This window comes from Leptopilina heterotoma, unplaced genomic scaffold, assembly GCF_015476425.1.
Source record: "Leptopilina heterotoma isolate Lh14 unplaced genomic scaffold, ASM1547642v1 Lhet_19, whole genome shotgun sequence".
NCBI classification, from domain to species: domain Eukaryota; kingdom Metazoa; phylum Arthropoda; class Insecta; order Hymenoptera; family Figitidae; genus Leptopilina; species Leptopilina heterotoma.
In genome coordinates this window covers 1,333,226-1,348,896 of record NW_025110908.1, presented here as the reverse complement: position 1 = coordinate 1,348,896, position 15,671 = coordinate 1,333,226, and the positions used below count along the sequence as shown (strand labels likewise).

At 23.3% G+C, this 15,671-nt stretch overlaps 1 protein-coding gene and 1 long non-coding RNA gene across 2 annotated transcripts in view; both read right to left on the bottom strand.

The window, feature by feature from the left end:
- The window catches only part of LOC122500649 (forkhead box protein P1), a 447,350-nt gene extending 437,176 nt beyond the window's left edge, over positions 1 to 10,174 (bottom strand). Inside the window, exon 1 of the mRNA XM_043609681.1 lies at positions 10,007 to 10,174. The gene's annotated coding sequence lies outside the window, so the exon portion shown is untranslated. The remainder of the gene's footprint in view (positions 1 to 10,006) is intronic.
- Positions 10,175 to 12,168: 1,994 nt separating this feature from the next.
- LOC122500651 overlaps positions 12,169 to 15,671 on the bottom strand; it is a 73,304-nt gene continuing 69,801 nt past the window's right edge. The window contains exon 3 of the long non-coding RNA XR_006301499.1: positions 12,169 to 12,381. This is a non-coding gene — a long non-coding RNA (uncharacterized LOC122500651). The remainder of the gene's footprint in view (positions 12,382 to 15,671) is intronic.

Sequence of the window (15,671 nt, the reverse complement as noted above, 5' to 3'; positions counted from 1 at the left end):
AAATTTTTAATTAATTAAATTTTTTCGATGGATTTTATTAAAATTTTTAAAAATAATTGCATTTTCTGAGAAATTTAATTTAAAATTATATTAAAAATAATTGAAATTCTCCGATGAATTGTATTATTTATTAAAATAATTGAATTCTTAAGGAATTGAATTTCTGACAAGAATATTATTATTTTTGAAAATAATTGAATTCTTGTGATGAATACCTATTGTTATTTATGAAAATAATTTGAATTTTTCAATGAATTTTATTAAAATTTTTACAAATAATTAAATTTTGTCGAAGAATTTTGCTATTTATACAGATAATTGTAATTTTTATTAATTTTTAAAAATAATTGAATTTTAGCCTAGAATATTATTAATATTTTTGAAAATAATTGAATTCTCGTGATGAATATTGCTAGTTATGAAAATAATTGAACTTTGCAATGGATTTTATTAAAATTTTTGAAAATAATTGAATTTTGGCAAAGGCATTTGCTATTTATAAAAATAATTGAATTATTGACGAAATTTTTTTTTTTTTTAAATAATTGAATTTCACCCAAGAATTATTATTATTATTATTTTTGAAAATAATTGAATTCTTGTCATGATTATTGTTAGTTATGAAAATAATTGAATTTGGCAGATAATTTTGCAATTTAAAAAGAAAATTGAATTCTTCATGAGATTTTCGTTAAAATTTTTGAAAATAATTGAATTCTGTTAATTAATATTATTATTCATGAAAATAATTGAATTTCTAGAAAGAATTTTGTTATTCATCAATATCCCTCACAGGCTCGAGTTTGATTTTTGAAATGCGCGCACAAGGTGGGTCCGAGGGACCCGGATGTTTCAATGCAATAAAAAATAAAATTTAATAGCAAAGTGCTTCATATTTTCCATATTTAATACAATTTTAATGATATAATTGCATAAAAAACTTTAAATATTAAAAAGTAATCAAGATATAACTAAAATTTATTTAATAAATTTAATGAGTCATTTTGAATAAATCGAACTACATATACTTATTAAGCAAGATTTTTTTAATGTGTATTTTTTGTTCTATTAAATTTACCGATGAATTAAGCATATGTTATCACTTATTATGGCAGTTGTTGATAAAAATACCATAAATAAATCCAATATTGCATAAAAATTTCAAATTTTTAAATTGTTTTTCATAGCCCGGGTCCCTCGGACCCGGCTTGAGCCCTTACGTATGTTCGACTTAAAAGGTAATTTTTCCAGAATATTTTATAAATAAAGAATTGTTTATATTGATGAAAAATGTGTGTTTTTACGTCCCCAAGCCTAATGTGAAGTTGATTTTCCAATAATATTTTTTTAACCGGAAGTAGATCAAAAAAACTTTCCTCCGGGTCCGAGGGACCCGGCTCGAGCCCGTGAGGGTTAAAATTGAATTGTTTTGAAGAATTGCATTAATACTTCTAAAATAATTAAATAAGTATTAAAAAATTCATTATTGTCTGAAATAGAAGAAATTTTATTGCAAAGAAATTTAGAAAAATTTGAAAATAATAGAATTCCTGTGAAATTTTTATTTTTTTATAAAAGAAATTGAATTCTTGTACCGAATTTTAATAAAATTTTTTTATTTATTAAATTCGAGTAAAAAATTTTATTGTTTGTGAAAATAATTGAATTCTTGCGAAGAATTATATAAAATTTTTTTTAAATAATTGCTTTTATTCGAAAATTGTCTGCAAATTCTATTTTAGGTAATTTAAATTCTTTCATCAGTTTTAATATTTATGAAATAAATTAAATTCTTGTAAAAGAAACTTTAATGATATTATTTAAATAATTCAATTCCAGTGAAAAATTTTATTATTTGTGACAATAATTGAATACTCGTGATGCAGAATGTTAGTTATGAAAATAATTGAATTTTGCCATGAATTTTATTTAAATTTTTGAAAATAATTGAATTTCTGTGTTTCTGTGTAGAATTAGAAATATTTTTAAAAATAATTAAATTAAATTTTGCCAAGAATTAGTTTTTTGATAATAAATATTTTAATGTAATTATTTTTTTGTAGATATTCGAATTTTTGAAAATATATAATTGAAAATTCTCCTATAAGTTTTATTATTTATGAAAATAATTGAATTTCTAAAAAGAATTTTATTATTTATGAAAATAATTAATACTTTTAAAAATAATTAAATTCTTAAAACGAATTTAATTATTTATAAGAATAATAAATAAAGTTTCATTTATAGCAAACTATAATTATTTAATCTATTTATTATGAAAAATTAAGTTTCCAAAAAAGGGGAGGTGGAGAAAAAAAAGTTTATAATAAAATAAAGAGGGGGGGGGGGCTATAAAAATCTTATAAGTTTTTATGTGGGGGAGTGGGGGTAAATAATCACTAAAAGTATGCTTACGTATTGGTTGAGTGGTTGAACCTGATTATTCTTACATAATACATAAAATGACTAGAGTGGGGATAAGTCAACCTAATAAAGTTTAAAATGAACCAAACCAGAATCATTTATGAACCCGCGGTTTTTTTCTGAGACTTTATGTAAATCAACCATTCTATAAATTAAGCCCTTTACAAAAGATAACGTTTATTTTAAGACACGTCAGAGCTGTGGCGCGGCGAAGAAAGTCGTAAGGAGGAACATTCGCGAGAATGCAGAAGGGTTGGAAAACGAGAAACACGGTGCTACATTACGAGACATCCATCCGCTTCGCACTAATGATAATTAGAATGTTCAGACAAATAGAGTAGAGAAAACAAACGGCGTTTAGCAATGCAGAGAAGAGAGGGGAGAATAATAACAGTGAATATGTTACTTATAGCCAGAAAATAATTGTCGTCTTTAGGAATACAAATATTTTCCAATATTGCAAAAAATATTCGCACTATGACGAAAAAAAACTGTCTCCGTCATTTAAACACAATTTATATTGACAACTGTTTCGATAAATGCCATTAACGATAAATTATTGGGAAAACAATATATTTGTAGACACTGTGTGACCCTTTGGATATTACAACCCCCCTAAAGTATTGAAATGCTCTTAAAGAAGAATCGGTGCCACGACTTCGGTCGCACAGCAGGGTGCGACGTGAATTTCTAGGAAAATGTGCGGAGGTAGCTATTAAACATTTTTTTTTTCGCGAAAAAGGGAAGGAAGCATCGTTTCTTTGTGCTGAGAAGACTTTAGAATTTCTTTTTTCGCAGGACACAGTACCCGCTCTGGACTGCGGAAGGGGAGACACGGTGGAGCGAGAGGACGTACGGTCCAGAGGGTCGTTTGTTTTATAGATGAAGAGACGGTATTTATTATGACGATAAAAGGTGTCACATTTATCTCAAAAGTTTACCCACTCAAGCCAACGAGCTTCTTTTTCCCAAAATAGCGAGTTGTGAATTTTTCTTTTAACAATAAGCGACAAAATTTAGGCCGCACACGATTTCTCAAGTATGATGTTAAAAAAAGAGATTTAGATGATTTGGTTTACCATCATCTTCAGACTAATTTATTTAACAAAACGCCAAAGTCATAAATATACACATAGAATTAAAAAATATTAATTAATAATAATACCTGACTATTTAAAATAACATTACATTTTTAACTAGTCAATGTTAAATATCATCTGTAAAATTATCAAATAAAACAAGCACGGGACAATTTTCGTTATTTCGATTTACTTAAATGTACTGGAAAAAAATTAAATATTTAGAATTAATAGGAAAATTTTAAACTTTGGTATCTTATTTGTTTGCCTTGTAAACTGTAAACTAACCACGAAACCAAATTCAAAACCTTAAATTTCTTCTATTTCTGACAATAATGAAATTTTTAATAGGTACATATTTAATTCTTTCAGAAATTTTAACGCAATTCTTCGAAACAATTCAATTATCTTGATAAATAGCAAAATTCTTCTCAGAAATTCAACTATTTTCTAAAATTCTAATAAAATTCATTATAAAACTCAATTATATTCAAAAATTAAAAAAAATATTCGTCAACATGTCAATTATCTTTATAAATAGCAAATGCCTTTGCCAAAATTCAATTATTTTCAAAAATTTTAATAAAAACCATTGCAAATGTAAAAGGGGTTAAAATATACTCTTTGTGATTAAACACAATAAATAAAACACCAACTTAAGAGTTTAAACAGTTTATTATGTCAGGAAGTCGTCATTAATTAAAAATACAAGTTGTCGCGAGACCGGTCGGCAAAGCTCTGACTAATTATCTCTTTGTAATTATTCGTAATCTATCGGGATTCTTCGGTTCCCCACTCATTACTCTAACATATCCCCTAAATATTACGTTACACAAAGTTCAATTATTTCCATAACTAACAATATTCATCACAAGAATTCCATTATTTTCAAAATAATAATAATATTCTTGGCTAAAATTCAATTATTTTCAAAAATTAAAAAGAAACTTTCGTCAACATTTCAATTATCTTTCTAAGTACTTAGCAAAATTCATCGCCAAAATTCAATTATTTTCAAAAACTAAAAAAAAAAATTTCGTCAAGATGTCATTTATCTTTATAAATAGAAAAATTCATCGCCAAAATTCAATTATTTTCAAAAATTGAAAGAAAAATTTCGTCAAGATTTTAATTATCTTTATAAGTAGTAAAATTCATATAGCCCAAATTCAATTATTTTCAAAAATTAAAAAAAAAATCAGCAAGATTTCAATTATTTTTAAAATTTGTAATAAAATACATTGCAAAATTTAATTATTTCAATAACAAGCAATATTCATCACAGGAATTCAATTATTTTCAAATATAATAATATTCTTGTTAGAAATTCAATTATTTTCAAAAATTAAAAAAAAATTTCGTCAAGATGTCAATTATCTTTATAAATAGCAAAATTCATCGCCAAAATTCAATTATTTTCAAAAATTGAAAGAAAAATTTCGTCAAGATTTTAATTATCTTTATAAGTAGTAAAATTCATATAGCCAAAATTCAATTATTTTTAAAAATTAAAAAAAATTACGTCAACATGTCAATTCTCTTTATAAATAGCAAAATTCATCGATAAAATTCAATTATTTTCAAAAACTAAAAAAAAAATTGCGTTAATATGTCCATTATGTCTATAAATAGCAAAATTCTTCTCCGAGATTCAATTATTTTCAAAAATTTCCATAAAATTCTTGGCAAACATTTAATAACTTTTATAAAATAATACAAATTTCATAGGAATTCAATTGTTAACAAATTTTTTATAAATTTCTTCCCAATGCTTCAATTATTTTCATAAATAATGAAATTTTTTACAGGCATTCAATTATTTTCATACATTATACAATTCTTCGCGAAAATTCAATTATTTTCATAAATAATAAGACTCATTGCAGAATTTCAATTATATTTAATATACAATTTTAATCAAATTCCTCGAAAATTGTAATTATTCTTAAGATTTTTATTAAAATTCGTCGAAAGTATTCAATTATTTAAAAAATGGTTGATAAAATTCCTTATAAGAATTAAATTTTAAGAAACATTCAATTATTCAATGATTATTTATTTTTTTATTTAAATAATTGAATTCCAGTAGAATTTTCTAATATAAAAAAAATTTATTTAAAACTGAATTTCAGTTGAAAATTTTAGATAATAATTGAATATTAAAAGCAATATAGCGTGGATTTTTAAAAATAATTGAATTTTGAAATTAATTTTTTTGAAAATCTTTAATTGAAGTTTTTTTTCTGTTATTTGAAGTTTTTATTTTCTAATGTATATTTAATTAAAGAATTTACGAATAATTGAAAAATTCAATTGAAGAATTGAAATTCGTAAAATGTAATATTGTAAACAAATGAATTTGAAAATTGTCAAAGAACTCTTTTAAAAATGAATTGATTTAAAGAAGCATTTTATTCAAAACTTAAAGATTCTTAAAAAATAATAATTGAATTGAAATGATGAGAATAATTTTGAAGAAGTACAATATAATATAAAAATAATATATTTAAATAATAATGTAAAATTTTTTCTTATTTGACTCGAACTGGTTAAATTTTTGTCATTGGTCCGTAAATGGTCCGTAATTTTTCATTTTTGGTCCGAAAAGTCCGTATTTTAAAATACTTTCACTGTCATTTTCGAGCCTTGTCATTGTTACGACGTCGGCGATGATGATGACGATTTAACGGAATTTAATTGTGATGGGATCCACTAATATTTCCATTTTGTTATTTATAAGCTATAGTGACTATTTACTGGCAACAGCTGCCAGAAAAAAGACAATAAAATAAAGCATTGCGAGTAGGTCGTGATACTCCGTGAGTGAAATGTATATTTGGTGCCCATACCCCATTCAGTCTGTTACCTATTGCTTTTTATGTCAGTATTTATATTCTCAGTTCCCCGTTCGAGAACTTCACTAGTAGGAAATATGCTGCTGGGTGTTTTACCGTTTATTGCGGTAAGGTCTTTGATTTATTCGAGATACATGCATTGTACATTTTCAGGCATATTTATAACTTTGGACGAGCGCCTAGTTAGGTCGTTCAACGAGTTTGTCGTGAATTGTTTCCAGAAATGACCGAGAAGACTCGCATGTATTTATTGCTCTTTTCCAAATAAATAGATTTAGCGGAATTGCAATTATTATTTTACATCTCTCTCAACTTTTTTCAGCATCATCTCTCTTTTTTAATGATTGATACTTCGCTAAGAAAATTAAAATTACTTAAGATTATTTAAAACAAAATCCAGAGGTAATGTTTATTATTTCCGTTAAATAAGTTTGCCTTTAGAAATCTGTTTAGTAAAAAAAAGTAAACGACCTTTTTTCTGATCCTTCAACATATACTTTCCTCACAAAAAAATCCTTTGTCCGATCTTAAAGAGAATAATTCAAAAATTCTCAAAAAGTTAAATGATTTTCTTCAATACAAATACCATAATAATCAATTAACTCGGACAAACACAGTTTTACCAAAATTTTTCGGTCTTCCAAACACTCATGAAAAATATGTTCTTTTCATCCAATAGTTAAAGCCCAAGTCAATTTCAAATTTTCAAAGATTTTAATTTGAAACTTTTACAAAATTCAATTATTTCTAAAAAAAAAAATGCAATTATTAGCAAATTCTCAAAAATTTAATTATTATCTAAAACTTTAACTGAAATTAATTTTTAAATCAATTTTTATTAGTAAATTCTACGGGAATTCTATTATTTAAATACAAACATAGATAATTTTCTGAAAAATTGGAATGTTTCTTAAAATTCAATTCTTATAAAGAATTTTAGTAACAAATTTTTAAATAATTGAATTGCTTCGACGAATTTTAATAACATTTTTCAAAGAATTCGATTAAAATTTTATTGAAAGTAATTGAAATTCTGCGATGAGTTTTATTAATTATGAAAATAATTGAATTATTACTAAAGAATTTTATAAATAAAATTTCAAAGAATTGATTTTCTTCGAAAAAATTTATGCAAATTCGATTTTTAATTACTGAATTCCTGTAAAATTTTCATTATTTCAGAAAATAATTGAATTTTCGTGTAGAACTTTGGCGAAGTTGTTTTAAATAATTGAATTCTTTTGGGAAATTTTATTAAAATTGTCGAATATATTAAAAATTATTGAATTAAAAAAAATTTTTGAAAATAATTGAAATTTTGCAATGAATTTTATTAAAATTTTTGAAAATAATTGAATTCTTATAATAAATATTGTTAGGTTATGAAAATAATATTGAATTTTGCAATGAATTTAATTAAAATTTTTTAAAATAATTGAACTTTTATAATTTTTAAAAATAATTGAATTCTTGTAAAAAATATTGTTAGTTTATGAAAATAATTGAATTTGGAAATGAATTTTATTTCAATTCCTGAAAATAATTAAATTTTACTACTTATAAAAATAATTGTATTCTTGTAATAAATATTGTTATGTAGGTTATGAAAATAATTGAATTTTGAAATGAATTTTATTTAAATTCCTAAAAGTAATTAAATTTTTCTACTTTTGAAAATAATTGAATTCTTGTAATAAATATTGTTAGGTGATGAAAATAGTTGAATTTTGAAATATATTTTATTTAAATTCCTGAAAATAATTGAATTTTGCTATTCATTTAATAAAAAATAATAAAATTTTTATGAATAATTGCATTTGTCGATGAATGTATTTAAAATTGTATTAAAAATTCTTGAAATTCTGCGATAAAAATAATTGAATTTCTAAAAGTAATTTATGAAAATAATTGAATGTTTTCGTAAAATTTTATAAAACATTTTTTAAATAATTGAATTCTTTTTGAAAATTTTTATTAAAATAATAGATATATACAAATTATTGAATTAAGAAAAATTTTTAAAAATAATTGAATTTTACTACTTTTGAAAATAATTGAAAATTCTCCTATGAGTTTTATTATTTATAAAAATAATTGATTTCCTGTGAAATTTTTATTTGTTTAATAATTGAATTCTTTTTTGAGAAATTTGATTAAAATAATAGAATATTGAAGGTAATTGAATTTAGAACAAATTTAAAAAATAATTGAAATTTTGCTTTGAATTTTATTAAAAGTTTTGAAAATAATTGAATTTTGTCGAAGAATTTTACTATTTATAAAGATAATTGACATCTTGACGAAAATTTTTTTTAAATTTTTGAAAATAATTGAATTTCTGCAATAATTTGTAATTTCTCTAAAATTCTCCAAATTATATCATACAATTTACGAACTTTTCGTCCTTTTTTAGTCAAATTACGGACTTTACGGTCCTTTTTTTTCAAAAAACGGACTTTTACGGACTTGAATCAAATTTACGGACCTAGTTCGAGCCCTGCAATGACAATATGTTTCGCAACACTGTCTGATTTTACCCCTTTGAAGGAGGCAGTTCGTCAGTTCGTCTCTGCGGAGTTTTCCCTTTAATTAACGAGCGTTATAAATAATTTCAGTTCCACCGCATTGTTAGTCCGCAATGGCGTTGGATACTCCTTTCTGATATAATGTACTTCTAAGGAGTTGGGGAAGAAGCTCTGTATTCAAATAACAAATATTTGTATATCACAAACTCCGTTTTATACTTCCGGAAAATAATATAGTACCCAGAATTAATTATCAGCAAAGTTAAGTTTCCTTGAAATTCAATATTTGTTAGAAAAACTTAGGCTCGTGATATATTTGAGGAATAAGAGTATATAAAGGAATTGTGTACATACAAATGTATATTGTTAAGCAAAGAACATTAAACCTCTGAGGAAAATTAAGTTCAATAACCGCGAATATTAAAAATGTTTAAGACTCTTTTAAATTAACATACGTGAGAGGCTGATGTGAGAAAAGGGGTACATCTCACAAGGTAAATGGTTGAAGATGGTGGAAATGATCGAGACAAGAGAAAGGGAAAATTAGTCCACAGGGAATTCTTAACAACTGGAAGAGATTGGAATGAGTTGGTTTCTACACGCACCCGACCACTCTTGCGAGACACAATCCTCCCTCCTATGCTTCGGTAACTCTGTCGAATTTGTAGTTAAGGTTGTAAACGTAAACCTGGGAATTCCCACCCCCCCTATTTCGGCTTTATAAACCCTTTTCATGAGTCTCTTAATTCCTTACATACACTCATTAGAATCACAAATATAATTTCAAACTAACTTGTGTAAATTTTTATGTCCCTATTTATTGCCTTAGACATTTTAACTTTTTCATTAATACACAGTTTTTATGCCGATATCAAATTGAGACAAAAAGCCTATCAAAAATTATGCTTCGCAACTATTTTGATACATTTATTATTTTATTGCCTCAATTTGATATCCTTAGAAAAACTGTGTACTTACTTACACTACTTCTCGTTATTTAAACATTAAAGTTTAAAAAATTTACAAAAATAAAATTATTGGAGATTAAAAGTCGAAGATTTGCTAAATTATCGCTAAATGTTGAAATATAATTTAATTATGAGTAAACAAAAATTCTTCTAACCTTGTCATCGTCGTCCACTTCCAGGTTGATTTTCGAGGGTTGCTCTTCCAGGCGTGGAATTTTTCCGCTGAGACGTAGTTTGTACGATGAATTTCAACACTCCCGAAATCAAATTAGAAACGCGGTTTTAAAGTTTAAACTATTCGATCACTCTCTAAAATACACTAAAAAAAATTCACTATTTACTATTACAGACTTCACAGTTCCACTAAAAAGTATTTTAGGGAAAATAGGGGACTGAAAATTAAAAAATAGAGAACTTTTAGAGGACCATAAAAATTGGTTAAATAAACATAAAAATATAATTTATTTATACAGGGTTGCCACAAAAATTTAACTTTATTTTTCCCTGACTTTTCCCTGATTTCCAAACACAACTTTCACTTATATTTTTCCCTGACCCTAAATAATATTCTGATTCACTCTAAAAATTATTAGATACTCAAAAAAATGTTTTACTAAATGTATTTACAAATTTCTAAAAAAAATTATTTAAAAAAAAAAATTATTCGCAAACATCAATAACTTCATTTTTAAAAATATTTAATCATTTTTTATTCTTTTTTCATTGGAATTAAGATTTTAAAAACTTTCAAATTGAACAACTCAGAAGAATATTATTATAAAACATAAAGAAATTGATCACTTCGAGTCGAAGACTCGGAGTGATCCATTTCTTTATGTTTTATAATAATTAAAAATGACGGACTGACAAAATCATTATTTTATTATTATGAGACTATTGTTACTGTAATTTCTTCAAAATTATTTCTATCATTTCAATTCAATTAACATTTTCTAGAATTTCTAACTAAAATTCTACTTTAAATCAATAACATCAATTATTATTCAATTACACTTTTTCAAAAAAAAATTAATTCTACAGAATTGTTAATTAAAAGTACGAAGAACAATAATTTAATTCTACGAGAAATCAATTATTTAAATACAAAAATAAATAATATTGAATGTTTTTTAAACTTTAATTTTTACGAAGAATTGTATTATCAACTTTTGAAAATATTTAATTTCTTTTGAGGAATTTAATTAAAATTTTAATGAAATTTATTATATTTAAAGAATTTTATAACAATTTTTGAAAATAATTGAAAACTATTTTAAGAATTTTATTAAATTTTTTAAAAATTGATTTCATAATTGAATTTCTGAGAAGTATTTAAATAATAATTTTTGAAAACAATTGAATTCATGAGAAGAATTTTATTAAAATTTTTGAGAATAATTGACTTCTCGAGAAGAATTTTTAAAAAAATTTTGACAATAATTTAATTCTCAAGAAGAATTTCCCTATCTATTTACAAAGATAATTTAATTCTTGACGAGAACTTTTAAAGAATTTTAAAAATAATTTAATTTCTGCAAAGTATTTTATTACTTTTCAAAAGAATCGAATTCTTATGATGAATTTTGATATTTATCAAAATAATTGAATTTTGGAAAAGAATTTTATTAAAACTCCTTAGAATAATTGATTTTATGGGAAGAAATTCTGCGATTTTGTTGTTTATCAAGCTAATTGAATTCTTTTGCAAAATTACTTAAAAATTTTTGAAAATAATTGATTTTCTGCGACGAATTATAAATGTTATTTATAAAAATATTTGAATTATTGCAACGAATTTTATTGTTTTATTGAATAATTGAATGTTTCTTAAAACTGAATTCTTTCCTCAAGTTTTAATAAAATTTTTAATAATAATTGCATTTTTCAAGGAATTTATTTAAAATTGTATTAAAAATATTTGAAATTCTGCGATGAAAATAATCGAATTCGTAAATGAAATTTTATTATTTATGAAAATAATTAAATCTTTTCGTAGAATTGTATCAACAAGTTTTTTCTATAATTAAATCTGTTAGTAAATTTTATGAAAATAGTCAATATTTAAAAACATTGAATTGCGAAAAACTTTTGAAAATAATTGAAATTTTGCAATGAATTTTATTTAAATTTTTGGCGAAAAATTTTGCTGTTTATAAAAATAATTGAATTCTTGAAAAGAATTTCATTAGAAATCCTTAAACTACTTGATTTTATGGGGAGAATTTTGTTGGTTATCAAGATAGTTGAATTATTTTGCAGAATTACTTAAAAATTATTGGAAATAATTGATTTCTTGCGACGAAAAAAATAGGGGAAATTTAGGGGAAATTTTCAAAATAGGGTGCGTTTAGGGACCAAAATTAAAAAAAGGGGACTTTTAGGGAAATAGGGGAAAAACTGTGAAGCCTGCTATTACTAAACGGTCGCGGTTTTAAAATATTCGATCACTCCCGAATCTACTTTAGAAAAGAAAAAAATAATTTTTTCTTATTATAAATTGATCGCAGTATTTAAACACTCGAACACTCATCTGAAAAGAAAAATAATACTTATTAATAATTGTAATTATTATTATACATTACAAATTTTGTTAACTTAAAAAAATTAAACTTCGTCAAGAAATTTTATTCAAATTGTATTGAAAATAATGAAATTTCTCCAAAGAATGTTATAAGAATTTTTGAAAACAATCAAATTTATTCAAGCAATTTTATAACCTATGAAAATAATTGAATTCTTAAGAAGAATTTATTTCAAAACTTTGTTTAAAAAATTGAATTCTTTTGGTAAATTTTATTGAAGTAGTAGATATTACTACCCAAGAATTTCGAAAAAATTTTATATTAGAAAATTCTACTCGAATTCAATTATTTAAATAAAAAATAAATAATTTATTGAATAACTGAATGTTTCTTAAAATTCAATTCCCATAAAGAATTTTATCAACAAATTTTTAAATAATTGTATATTTTTGACGAATTTTAATAAAATTTTTAAAAATAATTAGGTACATTTTTCGAGAAATTCGATTAAAATTGTATTAAAAATAATTGAAATTCAATTATTTTGAAAAATTAAAAAAATATCGTCAAGATGTCAATTATCTTTATAAATAAAAAATTCTTTCGCCAAAATTAAATTATTTTCAAAAATTAAAAATAAAATTCTTGAGAAGAATTTTATTAAAATTTTATGAAAATAATTCAATTGTTACAAAATGATTTCATTAAATATTTTGAAAAAATTTAAATTCTAATATACAAAACATTCAAATTTTTTCAATTTTAAATTCGTTTTTTGTTTCAATTTGATATCCATTTGAAAACTGTGAGTCAAAAATTCAATGATCTTTAAAAATATTAAAATTCTTCTTCGAAATTCAATTATTTTCAAAAGTTTCACTCAATTCAATGATTTTCATTTATTTTCTATTTTAATAAAATTTTACAGAAGAATTCAATTTTCTTTTTAAATTTATAAAAATTTTTTTCAAACATCCAATTGTTTTCTTACAATAAAACTTTTACAGGAATTTTACTATTCAAAAAAATATTTTCGGTGAAATTTCTCAAAAAAATTCAATTATTTAAAATTTAAATAGATTTTGATAAAATTCTTCCCAAGAATTTAATTATTTTTATAAACAATAAAATTTTCCTCAGGAATTCAATTATTTAAAGAAATTTTAATAAAATTCCGTGCAATAATTCCTTTGAATTTTTCATTATTTATGAAAGTAATTAAATGTTTGCGTAGCATTTTATTAAAATTTTATATTTAAATAATTGAATTCTTTTGGAAAATTTTATTAAAATAGTAGATATTGAAAATCATTGAATGGAGAATAATGTGCAAAAATAATTGAAAGTTTGACAAAAATTTTATTACAATTTTTAAAAATAATTGAATTCTTGGGAAGAATTTTATAAAAATCTTTTTAAATAATTGAATTTTTTAAAGAAATTTTACGCAAATATTTTTTTTTAAATAATAGAATTGCTGTAAAAGTTTTATTATTTTATGAAAACAATTGAATGTTTGAAAATTTTTTTATAAATTTAAAAAGAAAATTGAATTTTTTTGAGAAGTTTTTTTGAAATAGTAAATATTTAAAATAATTGAATTTCGAAAAATTTTTTAAATTAATTAAGTTCTTCCGAAGAAAAATCATTTTAAATAATAAGTCTTATTAAAAAATTGTATGAAAATTGTGTTTTAAATAATAATTAAATTCCTGTGAAAGTTTATATTAGTAATTGAATCATTTGAAAGAATTTTATTAAAATTTGTTAAATTATTTCTAATATTAATTCTATCTATTTTATTAAAATTTTTTAGAATAATTTTTGTATTCCAGCAGTTATTGAATTGAAAGTAGTGCAAATTCTCAAACATAGAATATTGTAGCTTTTAGTGTCTCAAATCTAAAAATATCCAAATAGTATCAAATCGTAGAAACCTTAAAAAATCTGAAGTTTTCTTTCAACTCATTTTAATATACAAAACAGATAATCAAAAAACAGATTGTAGCAGAAAAATTGGGTTCAGATTTTTTCCCAATTTTTTTTGCATATTTGTAAAAATTTTGAATTTAACGATTAAAAAGAAACACGTACGCACGATAATTTTCTTTTAAGGCAACTGAATGGGTTTTATAAGATTATAATTTCGCTGCCCTAGTCAATTTACCCGGGCCCTCTGTATCGTATAATGAAAGTATTATTATCACTTGAAAAGCCAATATAAGACGACAGAGGTAATAAGCGAAGCAGAAGCCGCTAAACGATATTTTCAAACTGTTATACCCAATTTCCAAGAATTTCACAGATCAGTGTCATCGTAAGTCGACGAAGCTGGTCTGGTATGTATTTGTCAGCAGAATTACGCGACCTCGTAAACTGTTTCCTCCCCTTTATCACCTCCTTTCTCGCGGTTTCTCATCTTCTTCGGCATTCAATTTATAATAACTGGCAGGCGGTGATTCCGGAGCCCGCGCGATTTTCAGCCCCCTGGAATTTTAAGGGAGGAAAGTTACCTTAACGCGTTTATGCAGAAAATAGCTTCTTACCCTTGCGAGAGTGCGAGAGCATTTTCGTAAAAGTGCAAGAACACTCTGTGCCATCTCGATTGTCTCGAAAACAACTAAAATATAATGTGTACAGTGTTGCCACAGGTCAGGAAAGTCAGGGAAATCAGGAAAAAGTCAGGGTCTTTTATTAAAAGTACTGCAAAAAATTTAATTTTTAGAATTTATAAGAAAATTCTGAATTTTTTTTTTTTTTTTTTTTTTGCCTAATAAACTATGAAATTTACTTAAAAATTTCAAAATTAATTGGATTTCAAAAGAGTTGCGTTCATAATCTTTATAAATAAAAAAATTCTTCTTCGAAATTCAATTATATTTTCAAAAAAATTAAAATAAAATAAATAATAATAAATAAAAATAATAATAATAATAATAATAATAATAATAATAATAATAATAAAAATAAAAATAATAATAATAATAAATAATAAATAATAATAATAATAAATAATAATAATAATAATAATAATAATAAATAAAATTCTTAGCAAAATTTCAATTATGTAGTTGCAAAAATTGGGTTCCACATTTCAATTATTTTTAATATCTACTATTTTAATAAAATCTTCCAAAAGAATTAAATTATTTAAACAAAATTTTAATAAAAATTTCACAGGAATTTAATTACTTATAAATTTTTTATAAATTTCTTCACACCAATTCAATTATTTTCCATTTTTTAATGAAGTTTCTCGAAAGAATTCAAATATATTCAGAAAATTGAAAAAAATAGT